We start from the raw sequence: 20,161 nt of genomic DNA, 5'->3' as shown, positions 1-20,161 counted from the left end.
TCAGACACGACTGAGCGACTTCACTTTCACTTTTCACTTTCATGCATTGGAGAAGGAAATGGCAACCCACTCCAGTGTTCTTCCCTGGAGAGTCCCAGGGACGAGGGAGCCTGGTGGGCTGCCATCTATGGGGTCGCACAGAGTCGGACACGACTGAAGTGACTTGGCAGCAGCAGCAGTATCTTCTTCACTTTGCCAATGAGAAATGAGAAAACTAAGAACACAGGCTTTCTTTTCCCCAAAATACACTCTGTCCAACATGGGACACTGTGCTAAGCCACTCCGGGACCCAGTGGAGAAAGAAAATGGGGATTAGTGGCTGCAGCTTTTTTTTTGTTTGTTTGTTTCACAAATAATTTTATTCACTCACTGAACTCTGTTTGTCCCCAATATTTGTGACACTGACAGGTTTATGGGCAATGGGCTAAGCATTTTTTTTCTGCTTGTTTTTTTATTAATATGTTTTTTATTGAAGGATAATTTCTTTACAGAATTTTGCTGTTTTCTGTCAAACCTCAACATGAATCAGTGGCAGCAGTTTTTGAGTTCAATCTCAATCACAGTCAACCCGCTTTCAGCTTGAAGCACTGTGGATTAAGTATTTACTCAATGACGGGTTCTATGTGGAATATTAAGGACAGAATTTTGACCAAGATAAAATGATGAGTTCTTTCCTCTCAGAGTTTCTTTATAATGGGGGTCAGAGAAATGTACTAACCATTATGTAATTATATTTATAATAAGTGCTATTATGAAAAGATAATAGGAGCTGATCTGTTTAGAATAAGGGTGCGTATCATCAGTGAGATTTTATTATATCTTCAAAAAGGGCTTTAAGTTTTTAATTACTTTGAAAGCAAGTAGATCAAAAAGTTAACTCTATATTCAATGTGGCATCCTGGATAACTCAACAAAACAAAAGAAAACAAAACAGCCTTTTTGAATCTTCACTTTAGTTTCCAACTAGAATCCTCTCAAGTGTTTTTAATTAACTTTCCAAGATCCCCACCTCCAACCTCTATATATTATTTCCAAGCTGGCTGATCAATTCATTGTCACTCAGAACTGTCTGGGCATCCTCCCCTCTTCTGACTGCACAGTATCCACTGTCTAAAGTCCTATTTCTATCTCTTTTCTTGTCTATATTTGATCATTTTTTCATGATCCATTCTTGGGAAATTTTTTATTACTGCATCTATCCATGTCATTCCTCATTTCTATGAATTCCTATTGTACTTACTATCCATGCTACTCATTTAGACATTTTCATATGCTTCCTTCAGTTTCTGCTGCTTCTTATTTTTTTCTATCATATAGATGCCCTGTCTCCCAAACTCATAAGTAGTCTTAATATTTGATGACATTCAAAGCCCATGACATTGGATTGGATTAATAACTCTTTCATCTCATCTTATCAAATTCCATCTCATCCTATTCCATTGTATTTCTCTCCAATTAATGGCTCCTGACTTAATGCTGGGCGCTATGCTGGTTACTGCACTTTAACTTGGAGGAACTTAAATTCTGAAGTAAAGGTGGGAGTTGGGATGCAGGTGGGGAGGGAGCAAAGAAAGAGGACTCTTCAAGAAACAAAAAGCCTTTTGAGTGTATATTTTTTGAAATAGAGAAATATATAGAAGAAGGGATGAGTCTGTCCAGAATGTTTGCATAGAGGTTTGGAATATTCTTCCAACTCTTTGAGAGACTGATGAGGGGTGTGAGATGTGTAGGAGAACATTTGAGGCAGGAAAATAAGGCTCAGCAGAGATACCAAGGCAGACATGGGATACAGTATAGAGGGGATGAGAATGTGGGTTGGATAGAGATTTGGGACTTTACTGGAAAATGAAACATTATTAACTCTTTCACGAAGTTAAATGACTTATCTATGAGAATCCATTTTAAAAATATTTGAACAAAATGTTTAATTTAATGATAAATATCTTGTGGATCATTTATATGTTCATCGTATGGTGGCTCAGATTGTAAAGAATCCTCCTGCAATGCCAGAGACTTGGGTTTGATCCCTGGGTTGGGAAGATCCCCTGGAGGAGGGCATGGCAACCCACTCCAGTATTCTTGCCTGGAGAATCCCAATGGACAGAGGAACCTGGTGGGCTATAGCCCGTGGGGTCACAAAGAGCTGGACACAACCGAGCAACTAAGCACACCCACATATAACCAAACATCCCCATACTATTTTAATCCCTTTATTTTATCATCATGTTTGTGCAAATTTGTGGGTGGGTGATGATGTGACATGCTATAGAAAATAGGGATTTTTGACATTTAAGAAAAAAAAAAAAACAGGCAAGGTAAAACTGAATTATCCAATTCAATTATATTGTGCAAGTATAATCATATTGAACTAAAATGTTTAGTGAGAATGATGGTCACATTTTAAGTATACATATAATCAAAACCTCTTTACATGTATCAGTATTTCATTATAAAGAAATTAAATATTAAAAGTGAATCAAGATTTTTCCTTAAGCATGATTAATTTATTTTTAATTTTGTGGGAATTTTATCATATTGATTTGATCCTTCTATATGACTGGTTATTAAAATAACATTATAGGCTACTGAAGATGGCAGAGTAGGAGGATATGGTACTCATCTTCTCCCATGAAAAACACACCCAAAATTCATCTAAACGCATAAAAGCCTCACTGAAAACTTACTAGAACCTGGAAGAAAGACTCCTCTACAATCGAATCCATAAGAAAGGTACACCAAAATACGGCAGGAACATAAGAGAAGTGATCAGGTAAGGACATATGCCCCTGGGAAGAGTCTCAGGGGAAAGAGGAGATTACATGGTTGGAGGTTTCCCTGGGGAATGAGAGGTTCAAGCCACATCCTGGGTGCCCCAGTCCTGGTGTCCAATACAGGGAATGCAAGGAGGGCTGCTGGGACTAAAGAGAGGGCTGTAGGAAGCCTGGGTTCCACTCATGAGGAGCACAAGGGTTGGCTTGCTTCCAAGGCCGAGGGGAGAGGTGGATAGAGTACTGCTCTAGTGGCTGCCCTCTTCCCCATGACCAATTCAGTATGTGACCCAGCCTGAGCAGAGCAAACACTCCAATCCAACCTACTCACGACAGAGCTCTGCAAAGAGTGAGGGCTGCAGTGATCAGGGAAAGATGTGAAGAAAGGGGAACACTTTTACACCGTTAGAGGGGTGTAAATTGGTGTAGCCACTCCAATTTCCACTCCATAGAAAAGACTATGGAGGTTGCTTAAAAAAATGAAAACAGAACTATCATATGATCCAGCAAACCTACTTTTGCCCATACATCCCTCAAGCCCCCAAAACACTAACTCAGAAAGATACATGGACCCCAATATTCATAGCAGCATTATTTGTAATAGCCAAGATATAAAATCAGTCAAAATGTCCATTACCAGATGACTGAGTGGATAAAGAAAATGTGATAGGTAGACAGATGGGTCCATACAATACACACACACACACACACACACACACACACACACATGCACGCACACACACACACACACACAGGCACACATGCATGTGCATGCATACACAAGAATATTACTTAACCATAAAAAGAATGAAATTCTGCCATTTTCAACAACACAGATAGACTCAGACAGTATTGTGTGCGTGTTTGCTCAGTCACTCAGTTGTGTCTGACTCTTTGTGACCCTATGGACTGCAGCCCAACAGGTTCCTCTGTCCATGGAATTACCCAGAGAAGAATACTGGAGTCGGTTGCCATTTCCTACTCCAGATCTTCCTGTCCCGTTATCAAACCAGCGTCTCCTGCCTCTCCTGCGCTGATAGGCAGATTCTTTACCACTGAGCCACCTGGGAAGCCTAGAGAATACTATGCTTGGTGAAATAAGTCATGCTGAGAAGGATAAATACTATATGTTACTACTTACATGTGGAATTTGAAAAATAAAACAAATGAACGTATACAGCAAAACAGAAACAGACTCACCCATTTAGAAAACAAACTAGTGATTACCCGTGGAGAAAGACAAAGGGGAGGGACAAGACAGGAGTCTGTGATTAAGAAACACAAACAGCTATGTCGGCAACAAAGACATGTTGCAGCACGCACGGAAACATAGCCCTTATTTTGTAATGGCTCTAAATGACGTAAACCTATGAAAATATTGACCACTATACTATATACCTATATTACACTATACTATATATATACTACACTATATATATACACCATACTATATATACTACACTAAATATACTACTTACTACACTATATATATATACTCTATACACTATATATACTACATACATTTGATATATACATACATGTAGTATACTATATATACTGCTGCTGCTGCTAAGTCACTTCCGTCGTGTCCGACTCTGTGCGACCCCATAGACGGCAGCCCACCAGGCTCCCCCGTCCCTGGGATTCTCCAGGCAAGAACACTGCAGTGCGTTGCCATTTCCTTCTCCAATGCATGAAAGTGAAAAGTGAAAGTGAAGTCGCTCAGTCGTGTCCGACTCTGTGCGACCCCATAGACGGCAGCCCACCAAGCTCCCCCGTCCCTGGGATTCTCCAGGCAAGAACACTGCAGTGCGTTGCCATTTCCTTCTCCAATGCAGGAAAGTGAAAAGTGAAAGTGAAGTCACTCAGTCGTGTCCGACTCTTCATGACTCCATGGACTGCAGCCTACCAGGCTCCTCCGTCCATGGGAGTTTCCAGGCAAGAGTACTGGAGTGGGGTGCCATTGCCTTCTCAGACTATATATACTACATTATACTATATACCTAAAACTGATATAATAGTGCAAACCAACCATATATCAATAAAGTATAATAATAGTAGTCAAAAAAAAAAAACTAACGATGACAAGGGGTCAAGTGATGACCTATCATTGCAAAAGTTTTTTTAAATTTGCATGATGAAGCAAGGATTTATAACACCAACACTTCTTTCTACTGTTAAATCCTATGTTGATAGCTGGTTTCAGAAGGAAAAATGATCATAGGGACTTCTTTTTTCCCTTTTAGTTTTACTATGTTGTTTGTGCTTCATATATAAACATGATTTGGTAGTAAATATGTAAAAGTACTATTATTTTAAAAAGTATATGCCTAGATTTATGCTTGAGTAGTACTATGGTGAAAATTTAGCATTTTTACTTTGTAATTAATGGGTGCTACACAAAAATATTCTTTACTCTTTAAATAAGAGCTTCATTATTAATTTACATTTAATAAAGGAAAAAGAAGCAAGAACTGCAACTCTATGGCCTCCAGAATGTAAACCACAATCACAGAAAACTAACCAAAATGATCATAGGTGCCACAGCCTTGTATAACTCACAGAAAGTATGAGCCATGGCATGCAGGCATGAAGACAGACAGGTCATGGCAAAGGGTTCTGACAAAACACGATCTCCTGGTGAGAAGGATGGCAACCTACTTCTGTATTCTTGCCTTGAGAACCCCACGAACAGTATGAAAAGGGAAAAAGATATGAAACTGGAAGATGCTACTGGGGAAGAGCAGAGAAATGGCTCCAGAAAGAATGAAGAGGCTAAGCCAAAGTAGAAACAACGCCCAGTAGTGGGTGTGTGTGGTGGTGAAATTAAAGTCTGATGTGGTAAAGAACCACATTGCATAGGAACTTGGGATGTTAGGTCCATGAATCAACGTAAATCACCACGTTGTCAAACAGCAGATGGCAAGAGTAAACATTGACATCTTAGGAATTTAATTCAGATGACCATTATATCTACTAACATGGGCAAATATCCCTTTGAAGAAATGGAGTAGCCCTCATAGTCAACAAGAGTCTGAAATGCAGTACTTGGTTGCAGTCTCAACAACAACAGAATGATATCGGTTTGTTTCCAAGGCAAACTAATCAAGATCAAAGTAATCCAAGTCTATGCCCCAACCACTGATGCTGAAGGAGCTGAAGTTGAAAGGTTCTATGAACACTCACAAGGCCTTCTAGAACTAACACCAAAAAAAGATGTCCTTTTCATCATAGGAGATTGGAATGCAAAATAGGAAGTCAAGAGACACCTGGAGTAACAGGAAAATTTGGCTTTGGGGTATAAAATGAAGCACAGCAAAGGCTAACAGAGTTTTACCAAGAGAACACACTAGTTATAGCCAACACCCTCTTGCAACAACACAAGAGACGACTCTGCACATGGACACACATGAACATCACCAGATGGTCAATACCAAAGTCAGATTGATTATATTCTTTGCAGCCAAAGATGGTCAAGTTCTATACAGTCAACAAAAACAAGACTGGGAGCTGACTGTGGCTTAGATCATGAGCTCCTTATTGAAAAATTCAGACTTAAATTGAAGAAAGTAGGGGAAACTATTAGGCCATTCAGGTATGACCTAAATCAAATCCATTATGATTATACAGTGGAAGTGACAAGTAGATTCAAGGGATTAGATCTGATAGAGTGCCTGAAGAGCAATGGACAGAGGTTCACAACGTTGTTCAGGAGGCAGTGACCAAAACCATCCCAAAGAAAAAGAAATGCAAGAAGGCGAAATGGTTTTCTGAGGAGTTTTTAAAAATTGCTGAGAAAAGAAGAGGAGTGAAAGGCAAAGGAGAAAGGGAAAGATATACCCAAATGAATGCAGAGCTCTAAATAGCAAGGAGAAATAAGAAAGCCTTCTTAAGAGAACAATGCAAAAAAATGCATGCATGCTAACTTGCTTCAGCCATGTCCAACTCTTTGGGACCTTATGGGCTATAGTCTGCCAGGCTCCTCTGTCCATGGGATTCTCCAGGCAAGAATACTGGAGTGGTTTGCCCTCCTCTAGGGGATCTTCCCAAGGACTGAACCTATGTCTCCTATATCTCCTGCATTGGCAGGTGAGTTCTTCACCACTAGAGCTACAAGGGAAGACCATGCAGAGAAATAGAGGAAAACAATAGAATGGGAAGGACTAGAGATCTCTTCAAGAAAATTAGAGATACCAAGGGAATATGTTATGCAAAGATGGGCACAATAAAGGACAGAAATGTTATAAACAGAAGTAGAAGATATTAAGAAGAGACGGCAAGAATACACAGAAGAACTATACAAAAAAGGTCTTAATGACGTGGATAACCATGATGGTGTAGTCACTAACCTAGAGCCAGACACTCTGGAGTGTGAAGTCAAGTAAGCCTTAGAAAGCATTCAGTTCAGTTCAGTTCAGTTCAGTCACTCAGTCATGTCCGACTCTTTGTGACCCCATGAACGGCAGCATGTCAGGCCTCCCTGTCCATCATCAACTCCTGGAGTTCACTCAGACTCATGTCCGTCGAGTCAGTGATGCCATCCAGCCATCTCATCCTCTGTCATCCCCTTTTCCTCCTGCCCCCAATCCCTCCCAGCATCAGAGTCTTTTCCAATGAGTCAACTCTTCGCATCAGGTGGCCAAAGTATTAGAGTTTCAGCTTCAACATCAGTCCTTCCAATGAACACCCAGGACTGATCTCCTTTAGAATGGACTGGTTGGATCTCCTTGCAGTCCAAGGGACTCTCAAGAGTCTTCTCCAACACCACAGTTCAAAAGCATCAATTCTTTGGAGCTCAGCTTTCTTCACAGTCCAACTCTCACATCCATACATGACCACTGGAAAAACCATAGCCTTAACTAGACAGACCTTTGTTGGCAAAGTAACGTCTCTGCTATTTAATATGCCATCTAGGTTGGTCATAGCTTTTCTTCCAATGAGTAAGCGTCTTTTAATTTCATGGTTGCAGTCACCATCTGCAGTGATTTTGGAGCCCAAAAAATAAAGTCTGCCACTGTTTTCACTGTTCCCCCATCTATTTGTCATGAAGGGATGGGACTGGATGCCATGATCTTATTTTTCTGAATGTTGAGTTTTAAGCCAACTTTTTCACTCTCCTCTTTCTCTTTCATCAAGAGGCTTTTTAGTTCTTCTTCACTATCTGCCATAAGGGTGGTGTTATCTGCATATCTGAGGTTATTGATATTTGTCCCAGCAATTTTGATTCCAGCTTGTGCTTTCTCCACCCCAGCGTTTCTCATGATGTACTCTGCATAGAAGTTAAATAAGCAGGGTGACAATATACAGCCTTGACATACTCCTTTTCTTATTTGGAACCAGTCTGTTGTTTCATGTCCAGTTCTAACTGTTGCTTCCTGACCTGCATACAGGTTTCTCAAGAGGCAGGTCAGGTGGTCTGGTATCCCATCTCTTTCAGAATTTTCCACAGTTTCTTGTGATCCACACAGTCAAAGGCTTTGGCACAGTCAATAAAGCAGAAATAGATGTTTTTCTGGAACTCTCTTGCTTTTTCAATGATCCAGCAGATATTGACAATTTTGTCTCTTGTTCCTCTGCCTAGGAAGCATTACTATGAGGAAAGCTAGTGAAGGTGATGGAATTCCATATGAGCTATTTCAAATCCTAAAAGATGATGCTGTTAATGTGCTGCACTCACTATGCTAGCAAATTTGGAAATCTTAGCAATGGCTAAAGGATTGGAAAATTCAGTTTTTTTTTCCAATCCCACAAAAGGGCAATGCCAAAGAATGTTCAAACTACTGCACAATTGTGCTCATTTCACATCTAGCAATGTAATGCTCAAAATCCTTTAAGCTAGGCTTCAATAGTACATGAACTGAGAAATTCCAGGGGTACAAGCTGGATTTAGAAAAGGCAGAACCAGAGATCAAATTGCCAACATCCATTAGATCATAGAAAAAGCAAAAGAATTCCAGAAAAAAAAAAATCTATTTCTCCTTCATTGACTAGACTGAAGCCTTTGACTGTGTGGATCACAACAAACTGGAAAATTCTTAAAGAGATGGGAATGCCAGAACACTTTACCTGCCTCCTAGAGAAACCTGTATGCAGAGCCAGAAGCAAGAGTTAGTACCAGACATAGAACAACAGCCTGGTTCAAAATTGGGAAAGGAGTCTATCAAGGCTGAATCCCAATCAAGATTGCTGGGAGAAATAACAACCTCAGATACACATATGATATCACTTGAATGGCAGAAAGTGAAGAGGAACTAAAAGGCCTCTTGATGAAAGCAAAAGAGGAGAGTAAAAAAAGCTGGCTTAAAACTCAAGATTCAAAAAACTAAGATCGTGGCATCTGGTCCCATCACTTCATGGCAAAACGATGGGCAATAAATGGAAAGAGTGACAGACTTTATTTTCTTGGGCTCAAAAATCACTGTGGATGGTGACTGCAGCCGTGAAATTAAAAGACACTTGTTCCTTGGAAGAAAAGTATGAGAAACCTGGACAGCGTATTAAAAAGCAGAGATACCACTTTGCTGACAAAGTTCCACATAGTCAAAGCTATGCTTTTTCCAGTAATCATGCATGGATATGAGAGTTGGATGATAAAGAAGGCTGAGCACTGAAAAATTGATGCTTTTGAACTGTAGTGCTGGAAAAGACTCTTGAGAGTACGTTGGACAGCAAGGAGACCAAACCAGTTAATCCTAAGTTAAATCAACTCTGAATATTCATTGAAAGGACTAATGTTGAAGCTAAAGCTCCAATACTTTGGCCACTTGATGTGAAGAGCCAACTCACTGGACAAGACCCTGATGCTGGAAGATTGAGGGAAGGAGGAGAAGGGCGAGACAGGGGATGAGATGGTTGGATGGCATCACTGACTCAGTGGACATGACTTTGAGAAAACTCTGGGAGATGGTAAAGGACAGGGAAGCCTGGCATGCTGCAGTCCATGGGGTTGCAAAATGTTGGACATGACATAGCAACTGAACAGCAACAAGGGAACCACTGAACAGTTGTTGGTGGAGAATAGGGCAAAATAAAGTCTGCACTTAAAAATAAATATTTCAACTAGCATTGAAGGAGAACTACTAGGGGCAGGGAGGCCAGATAGAAGTAATATTACCTGGGCCAGATAATATGGGCCTGCATCAAGATAGCAGCAGTTGAAATAAAGATGTAGACTAAAGAAAACATTTCGGTTCAATAATAAGCTCTTGTTACTGGTAATGTTGATGATCATTTAGCAGCAGAGAAGTTGCACTCCTGTGCCAAATGCTTCTAGGGTCTGTAAAATTCAGACAGAAATTAGTGAAGGGGTATTTTGTCAAGCTCTTTGCCTTGTAATAGCTGTCCTCAATGGGTATTTGCTGATTTGATTACTTTTTGTGGAGCATTTCCTAGTTACATCGAAGCCAGGTCTCTGTAGACAATACAACAAAGAAAAACTTCAAAATATTTCTGCTTCATCTTCCTAATTCAGGGCAAGAAGTCTGACTTAGAAGATTGTGGTTAGGGATGTAGAAGAGAGAACTGATGAACGATGAAAAGAGGACCAGCCAGAATTTTATTTCTCCTTATACTGTCAAGTCTGAGAACTTCAGAGAGAGAGAGAGAAATCACCAAAGGGAGAGGTTGCCCCCTTTTCAGAAATATGAGTGAGTAAATGGCAATTCTTGTTCATTAAAGTTCTATGGAGATAAAGAATGAAAATTTGTGGATAATTAGCCAATTTCTCTATCTGCAGAACTCAGCTGAGCATAAATAAAGAATAATCTTGCTATGGATGCATGTGGTCATCACCTTCAAATGGAAAAATCTGCTCATCACCATTAAAGAGGACTTTTCATGTCATTCGCTTTGAAGCATTAACAAAAAGAAATGTACAATTAGAAGCAAAGATGTTGCTTCTCTATTCACTGCCCCGACTTCTGCCTCAGATAAAGTACAATCAGAAATGATGCCATTTTCTCCAATTCTGAAAACAGAGTGTCAGTAGTACACAGATCCCCTCCATGATCACTTCCAAACACCATGTCCTTATTAGTAGGTCTCAGGGCCAGGATGACCCCAGAATGAAAAGGTAGTGCCTCATTAATTTCCATCTAATCTCAAAATTGTAAAATGCCATGTACTTTCCCAGCCATGTCATAATTGTGCCATGTATCATAATCAAATCTTCACAAGCAAAGGGGGAGTCCTGGCTAATTCTGTGAGAGTGCGCACTCTTGATATCTTGCTTTTGTTCTTTGGCTACGAAGGACTCACAGATCTAAACAGGGCTCCTCCTTAGTTTTCAACCTTGGCCGCATCAAGATGATGTATTTTATCTGAAGCCACCTCTGCTATACCTGTTAATGTTAATCATTGCCTTTTCTTCACTCGCAAAATTCACAAGTTATTCCAGATACCTTCTAATTTATTGTTATTTCTATTAATCTTGGCTGCCAAGAAATTGAAGGCAGTGATGGTACCTTGTCATTTTTGATTCTTTGCTTGGACTTTTCCAGGGCATTGAACAAAACCTGGCTGTACAAGCTCAACAGCTTTCCTGCTAACAGAAGTCTTTGGTATATCTTTCGCTTCATTTGATTCTTTCAGAGACACACCAGGTCAGCTATGATTTATTCCAGTTTAAAAATTAAGATATAGGCTTTTCAAAGTAGTGTTATAAAAGCCCCAAATTGCATAGTTCATGGGCGATATGATAAAATAACAATTAAGTTTGTTTGATGCCAGGACGCTAATACTCTCTCCTCTTCCCTTTGTGGGAAGTTGGAAACATGACTACTAATGACACCACAGATTTGGGCCTCAGCTTATCTTTCCTCGAGTCTTTTCCAGTTCCATTAATTCAGAAAGTTCAAGGGGTCTTTTGTTATTGTTATGTAATAGAGCACATTTCATCTTTTGTATGTTTGGAATGATTCCATTGCATTTATTTAAGAACAGAAGGTAATTTCGTGGTAAAATTAAGATAGATCATTTAAGATAAGTGAAGACATCTCAAACATTTAGAATGAGGTCAAAGAACCTCCGTTCTAATGTTCTAATATCGACTGTACAGTTTAGGATTATTCAGAAGCCAAGATATTTCAATACAGAGGTTTACGTTGCTATTTCATTTTCACAGAACATTCAGAGGTTAACAGATGCTATGGCATGTTTCCAGTTTTCAATTTACATTTCCAAATGTTGCGACTTTCCTTGCCATGATACCATACTAGACGCATGGGACCATGTAAGTCCTCATCTATACAGGGGAGCATCCCTCACTCTAAAGGCAGCATCTTGAGAATCAGTTGGGATAACATTGGTAAAATACTATTTTGGTGCTTGACACACAGTGGGCACTTGATAAAGCTTATCACTTCGTTTCAATGATTTTATTTTTTATAGTAATGATGGTGCTTGTTGTTCCCTATCTCCTTTTACTTCTTTTGTTCCTTCTCTATTTTTATACTTTTTTTTTTTTTAACCCAGCTAGATAATACACTTAACTGGTTAAGGATTGTAGCATCAAAGAAAATGGCATTCAATTAGATATTTAAGAAACTCTTAGTCAACTTTTATGTGGGTTTCCCTCCCACCTCATCTCATAATAGGCACTATCCAATATGTTTAGAGCTTTAGTAACTAATGGCCAGTTGTTTAGATTCTGCCACTTTTACTAAAAATCATTCTTACAGCCATTTTTCAATGTTTAAAACATTTGTTTTTTTAAAAAGCATTCAAAGTCAGCAAGGTTCAAGGTGCAGAAGGAGAAAGGCACACATCCTTTGATTAAATACTGCTTGTTCATTCAATGTATAATCATGTTGGGTTCTTCTTTCTTCCCATATAAACCCATCACACAAAAAGATTTTTTTTTAATGTTTAAAATTAACTTAGTATCTCTTGTGTAGTTTTGTCTGTTTTCCCTAAGAATGAACACACTGACCTTTGTCTATACCATTTTCTCTGGACTTTTAGTCCCTTCTATTTAAGACTAATGACATGCTTTCTTGAAAAGAGCCACTTCTCTCTGTTTATTTTTTTCATAATAACTGTCAACTTTATACAGTAACTGCAGTGTCATGGAACCCTGAGCAAAGTTTAGGTTAGAATAAAGAGGATTGGAATCTTACTCTGATATTTGTGGGGACCCATGAATTTCAAGGCACTCTATAAGTGGTTTCTTTTGAGAACAACCCATTTGTGAGTATCCACTTCTAACTGGCTTACCTTGTGCCAAAATGTCAGATGTCAATTACCCAGACTCTAAGACACAGAGGTTGAGAGTCTGCAATGTGATACTTAAAATAGTTTTGTTCCATGGACCCCATACGCCAAATGAAGGCATTTTCCTAATTAATGTTTACCTCTAATAATCTATAGCAAATAACTGATAAATAGTAGGCAGATAATAAAAGTCTCGTAATGAAAGTATATATAAATTACAAACATAATAATCAACAGCTGAAGGTTCTCATTGTTCTCTAGCCGCGGTACAGGTAACTCCATGCTTTAATGATCTCCCATGAGGAAGTGCTCAAATTAAGATTACAGAACAATTTCCCAAAAAACCTATATAATCCCATTGTATATATATATCATTCTATATATCTATTATGATGATCTATCTGTCATTCTACTGTATCTGTCAAATGATGGTACCCAACTCACTGGTGGAGGTTTCCCAGATAACTTAGTTGGTAAAATTCATTGGTGGGCTACAGAAGTACAGGTGGGTTGTAAACTAAGAAAAAAAGTAATTTTCATTCAGAATGTCAAGGGGAAGAGTTAACAATTTCATATTTTTCAAGGTTTTTGATATATGAACTATCTAAGAAGTACAATGAGGGTCACCAATATTTGATGTTAGTAAATTAAACATTAGTACCAAACTGAAATTGGCAGAGGACTCTAACTGCTCTGTAAAACTGTCCGGTGTCATGTGCCCCCTGGCGGTATTGAAATTCTCCCGTGCACGTGAGCACACCTGGAGAACTAGAGTCTCCAGAGTTTTGGAAAGAGGTATCCTTGTGTCATTGGTGATGTCTTAGGTCAGCTGTAGTTTTCAACTGCTGCTATATTTACTATTCAATTTAGGTCATTTTGAGTTCAGCTTACTGTTTGTTGTTGTGTAGCTATCCTTCCACACTGTGGTCCACCCACTCCAGTGCTCCTGCCGGGAGGATCCCATGGGCAGAGGCCACAGTGCAAGGGATAGCAAAGAGTCGAACGAGACTGAAGCGACAGCGCGGCACGGCACGGTGGGTATTGCAGCCGCACACATTTGGTCTAGTCAAGGCTATGGTTTTTCCTGTGGTCATGTATGGATGTGAGAGTTGGACTGTGAAGAAGGCTGAGCGCCGAAGAATTGATGCTTTTGAACTGTGGTGTTGGAGAAGACTCTTGAGAGTCCCTTGGACTGCAAGGAGATCCAACCAGTCCATTCTGAAGGAGATCAGCCCTGGGATTTCTTTGGAAGGAATGATGCTAAAGCTGAAACTCCAGTACTTTGGCCACCTCATGCGAAGAGTTGACTCATTGGAAAAGACTCTGATGCTGGGAGGGATTGGGGGCAGAGGGAGAAGGGGACGTCAGAGGATGAGATGGCTGGATGGCATCACTGTATCGATGGACGTGAGTTTGAGTGAACTCCGGGAGTTAGTGGTGGACAGGGAGGCCTGGCGTGCTGCGATTCATGGGGTCGCAAAGAGTCAGACACGACTGAGCGACTGATCTGATCTGATCTGATTTCGCCACCATATATTTAGTCATGCATTAATTGTGGTTTGAATAAGATGATCTACTTACCTTGGAATATTTGGCTTCTAATAATCTGTCTTTCATAGTCCTTGATTGCCTGCCTATTCTCTTTGCAAATGCCTTTCCAGGGGGTTCCTGCCTGGAGTTGATTTTTCTAAGAAAAAGGAAAAAAAGTGATTTGGCTAAACAAAAATAGACCATAGTCAGTATCTGTGAGACACCTTATCCTCCTTTAGATGTTCTGCTTTCTTGGAGCACTCACTTCATTTCTTCTTGCTTCTCTAGTGCTAGAATAGTTCTGAGCCTGTAGCAGACTTCCCCCAACGTGTATCAAACAGATTAATAAATACCGAATTGTAGGAAGAAATACAGGTACATATTAAAATATATATTTAAAATCTGTATATTATTAACTAATTTTCACACTAAGAAAATTCTTCTAATCCTTGCAACAATGTTAGGTATTCACAAAGCAGCTAATGTTATGATTATGCACATTTGCAGATGTAAAGTCCAGAGCTCAAAATAATTCCCTAAGGTTAAGAATCTATTTAATGACAGAGCTGGAGCTCAAACTCAGATTTTCCTAGTCTTCTTTTGGTAGCCCTTTTTACTAGCTTCCTCCCACCTCTCAGACTTAGTGGTTCAAAGTGGAACCTGAAATGCCTTCCTGGATTCCCTTGGCTCTACTTCCTCTCTCTGGTCCCCTCCAGAGACATCCTGAGCCACTGCTGAGCTTCCTCCACCCAGAGCATCCTTAAGTGCTGAAAAACACAGCACTGCTGAGCCTACTCATCAGCCAGTTGGCACTTTTTCAAATGAGCCCACTGAATGGCAAATGCACAGATAACACTGGGATAAAATGAGCTCCTCTTATTGATTTTTCCAAACCAATATGGCACGGGTGCTCCCTCTTTGTGCCATCTCCTCCCTCTGCCTGGAGGCATTCTCCACCCGTCCATCATTTTAATTAGACATTACACCTGGCACAAATGCTGAGTTGATTAACCTTAAAGGAGCTGAATAGGTTCTCTGATCGTTAACACGGGGCCCCTGACATATTATAACTCATGTTAACATGTGCTGTTGCACAAACTCACAGCTTCTTCAGCCCACTTTCCAAAGCTGCCGTTCGGGGTAATAGCATCTACAGAGAGCTCTTCATGGAGCGTGCTCCCATAATAACACCATGAAAAGCAAGATTTAAAAGATGGATTGGCGTGGACTCTACAGATACTACTTTTTACTGTTTATATAAATGCATCTTCTGTGTCAAGGGGGTTCTGAGGAATGGTCCTTTGTGTTGGAGTGTTGGAAAGGAGGGAACACTGCTTTGCAGGGTGGAAAACATGGAGTTTCATCCTGTGTGGCCTGTGGTCTTTGAGTCATTTCTTAATTTCCTTGAATCTCGAAGTCTTTATATGGAGAATGGAGATTGAAAGCAGTGTGAGGATATCCTTGTGTTGTCCATAACTGGGGGCCATCAGCATGCCTCTTTGCTAGGGTGGACAGGGCATTGAGACTATCACATCCTTATTCCTTATTCCTGGTTAAGTAGTGGCTGCTTCAAATAATGTATCCTTTGCTGATGAGATAATATGCCATAAACAAATAATTTTAAAAAAGCTTTCTTCTTTTTCTTCTCCCAGATAAACTGCACAAATCAATTCTTATATGTTCTTCCTGTGGGGTTAACTAAATGCTTTCACCTCAGCAAAGCCAAAATATTGCCCTAATAAAACCGCACCTGCATGAGTGCTAACTTGCTTCAGTCATGTCCGACTCTTTGTGACCCCATGGACTATAGCCTGCCAGGCTCCTCTGTCCATGGGATTCTCCAGGCAAGAACACTGGAGTGGGTTGCCATGCCCTCCTCTAGGGGATCTTCCTGACTTAGGGATCAGACTCACGTCTCCTACATTTCCTGCATTGGCAGACGGGTTCTTTACCACTAGCACCAGCTGGGAAGCCCACCCCTGTGCCTGTTCTCCTGTTGTATCAGGATGGAGAGACAGGAAACTAAGCCCATGAGGAAGAAGGAAAAATTTTAAGACCTTTTCCTTTTATTATTAAAGTTTGACTCTTTTAGTCTAACAAAAGGGTTATTTTTCAATGGCAGGTCTGGGATACAAGTCATGGATCCATCCCTCTGATTTGCTCTGAGGTCAAAATGACTGTTAAGTTAGACTGTGAGCTTCATAATAACAGGGATTGGATTTAACTGTTTTATTTGGTACCTCTAATGCTAAGAACAAAGCCGCATAGACAATAGACACAAAGTATATGCTGACTGAATTATTTAAAATTATTGGAACTTCAAGAACAAGCAAAGACTGATGGAAAACATATCTGTGTCTGAATATTTTTATTCCTCAAATGGCATTATTTTGGTGGCAAAGTATTCACAGTTGTCTTGCAGATAGGAAAAGAAATTCATTTCAGTGAGAGCAGTTTATCCCACCTTAGGCTTGACCTGTGTTTTCTTAGCTGTGTGACTTTGGTCAAGTTACTTGTTTTCTCTGATCCTTATTTTCTTTCTTATTGCACTTTGAGAATAAATGAGCTAATATGTATAAAGTTGGGCTTCCCAGGTAGCACTAGTGGTAAAGAACCTACCTGCCAATGAAGGAGGCACAAGAGATGTGGGTTCGATCCTTGGGTCGAGAAGATGCCCTAGAGGAAGGCTTGGCAACTCACTCCAGTATTTTTGCCTGAAGAATCCCATGGACAGAGGAGCCTGGAAGGGTATGGTCCACAGGGTTGAAAAGAATCAGACAGGAATGAAGTGACTTAGCACACATGCATCCATATATAACATTCTTGGCAAAGAATCTCATGTAGCCAGTATTAAGTAAATAGCACTTCATTTTAACACATCAAAGTGAAAAAAGAGAAAAAAATATTTGAGACAGTCCTTTGAATTGTTGTCAATCAACACTATAAATAAGCAGAGGATAGAAAAAGGTTAAGTTCTCTTGCTTTGCCTTAAAATATAGGGAGAAATCAGTCTCTTTGGAATTTCCTGGAAATAAGAATTTGTGTTCTGACACAATGATCTTATTTCTTATATACTTGTCTGGGAATCAAAGGCAAGGCCCTGAAGATAGGCCTCTGAGCACCTCTTTTCATCTCCTGAAACTTAAGGACTTCAAAGGTGTCCCACTTAAACAAAATCCCTGACCTCTAATCCTTGTCCATTTCTGTAGAAAGGTCAACTCTCTCGGGCTTGTGGCAAATGAAGTAACATCCACTCTTGCAGGAAAGCTTCATAGATTGGCGCCTGCACTGTGCTGAGTTAATCGGCTTCATCTTTGAAGTGTACAGGAACTGGGATTTCTTTAAGAGCTGTGATCATGCTACCAATCTTCTAAAGAAGTGCCCACTTTCCCTCAACTGCCACAGTGCGCAACGAGGACAATAGCAATGGTGTCACCAAGTCAAGCTGTTCTCCTTGGCATCTACCCTGACCTTTCTAGATAAAGTACCCTGGCATCCGCCATAGCATACCTGCCATTTGGCTATGACCATCTAGTTACTTTCTGCATTCCTGATCCTACAAGCTAGGGCTCTTCCATTTGATATTAGACTTTGCCATTCTAGCAGCAAGCACAGTGCTTGACACCGGGAAGACTCTCAAGAATGGAATTTTAAAAAATAATAATAGAAATGAAAAACTTAATCAATTATGCAAGATTGTGCATTGGGAAAGACATACTTTCCATTAAGACGTATTGAATTCATACACTGACTTTTCCATCAACTGACTGTGTTACCTATGGAGCTATCCAGTCTCTTCAGATCTTAGTTTTAGTATTTGTAAAATAAGAATAAAGTTACAAACTATTCTAGTTCTTAAACTATTTCAACCTTTTATTCTGTATTGTGCAAAACATGTGTTTTGTTTGGACTTTTGCCTTCTATTGTCACCCTGCTTATTTAACTTATATGCAGAGTACATCGTGTGAAATGCTGGGCTGAATAAAGCTCAAGCTGGAATCCAGATTGGCAGATGAAATATCGACAAACTCAGATATGCAGATGATACCACTCTAATAGCAGAAAGTAAAGAGGAACTAAAGAGCCTCTTGATGAGGGTAAAAGAAGAGGGAAAAAGCTGGCCTAAATCTCAACATTTAAAAAACTAAGATCATAGCATCTGGTCCCATTACTTCATGGCAAATAGATGGGAAAAAAAAGTGGAAACAGTGGCAGCTTTTATTTTCTTGGGCTCCAAAATCACCACGGATGGTGACTACAGGCACAGAATTAAAAGACATTTGCTCCGTGGAAGAAAAGCTATGAAAAACCTAGACAGTATATTAAAAAGCAGAGATATCATTTTGCTGACAAAGGTTGGTCTAGTCAAAGCTATGGTTTTTCCAGTAGTCGTGTATGGATATGAAAGTTGGACCTTAAATATGGCTGAGTGCTGAAGAATTGATGCTTTTGAACTGTGGGACTGGAGAAGATTCTAGAGGGTCCCTCAGGCAGCAAGGAGATCAAACCAGTCAATCCTAAAGGAAGTCAACCCTGAATGTTCATTGGAAGGGTTGATGCTGAAACTGAAGCTCCAATACTTTGGCCACCTGATGCAAAGAGCCGCTCATTGGCAAAGACCCTGATGCTGGGAAAGATTGAGGGCAGTAGGAAAAGGGAGTAACAAAGGATGAGATGGTTGGATGGCATCATTGGCTCAATGGATATGATTTTGAGCAAACTCCGGGTGATAGTGAAGGACAGGGAAGCCTGGTGTGCTGCAGCCATGAGATTGCAAAGAGCTGGACATGACTGAGCAACTGAACAATTAGGGTACGGGGTGTGGGAGGGAGGCACCATGACAAGGGATGGAAGAAAATACAAAACCCATCCTATTTTGTTCTTTTAGTGTAACTCAGCAAAATTACTTGCCCTGGCTGGAGAGTTTGTTCACATAGCAGCAGCTGATTGCAGTTTCCCCCATGTTCTTAGAAACAGTCTTACATACACTCTCAGAGATTCCATCCACTGCTGGTCAATGGTACCTAATCAAAGGCCTGGATCCCAGTTCTGTGGAGCCTATAACACAAGCTTCTCCATTTTAATAATTCTAACCTCCTTCCTTTGGCCATTGGCCTAGGAGAGATACCGCAATCATACTTTTTTCTTTTTAATCCTCTTTTCTCCTTTTCAGTTCTCCATATTATGACTAACAATTTTTCATATTAAATTTTCTGATTCTAAGTAGCTGGAGTAACTTTTGTCTCTTGATTGTACCGTGGCTGGCTGATATATCCCCTTGTTGGATTGTGGTATGTGTGAGATGTCATATTCATAAGGCATCATATTCATAAGGCACTGAATGCTGAATGCAATGCTCATCTTGTATGAGTGACTTACCAAACAGGTCACGTTATTATTTTTGTTAGTTTGATTTCTTATTATAATAAAAGATACAGAACATAAGTTTCACCCTTTGAACCACTTTTGCGCGTACAGCTATGTGGAAATAATGCACTGACACTGCTATACAGCCATCATCACCATCCTTCTCAAGAACCTTTGATCTTTCCAAACTAAAATGTTATACCCACTCAACAACAACTCTTCATTCTCCCCTTTCCTCAATCCCTGGTAACTATTATACATTATTTTTCCATGCACTTGAATGCTTT

The sequence above is a fragment of the Bos taurus genome, chromosome 8 (assembly GCF_002263795.3).
Source record: "Bos taurus isolate L1 Dominette 01449 registration number 42190680 breed Hereford chromosome 8, ARS-UCD2.0, whole genome shotgun sequence".
NCBI lineage: Eukaryota > Metazoa > Chordata > Mammalia > Artiodactyla > Bovidae > Bos > Bos taurus.
Note: the sequence above shows the minus strand (reverse complement) of the source record.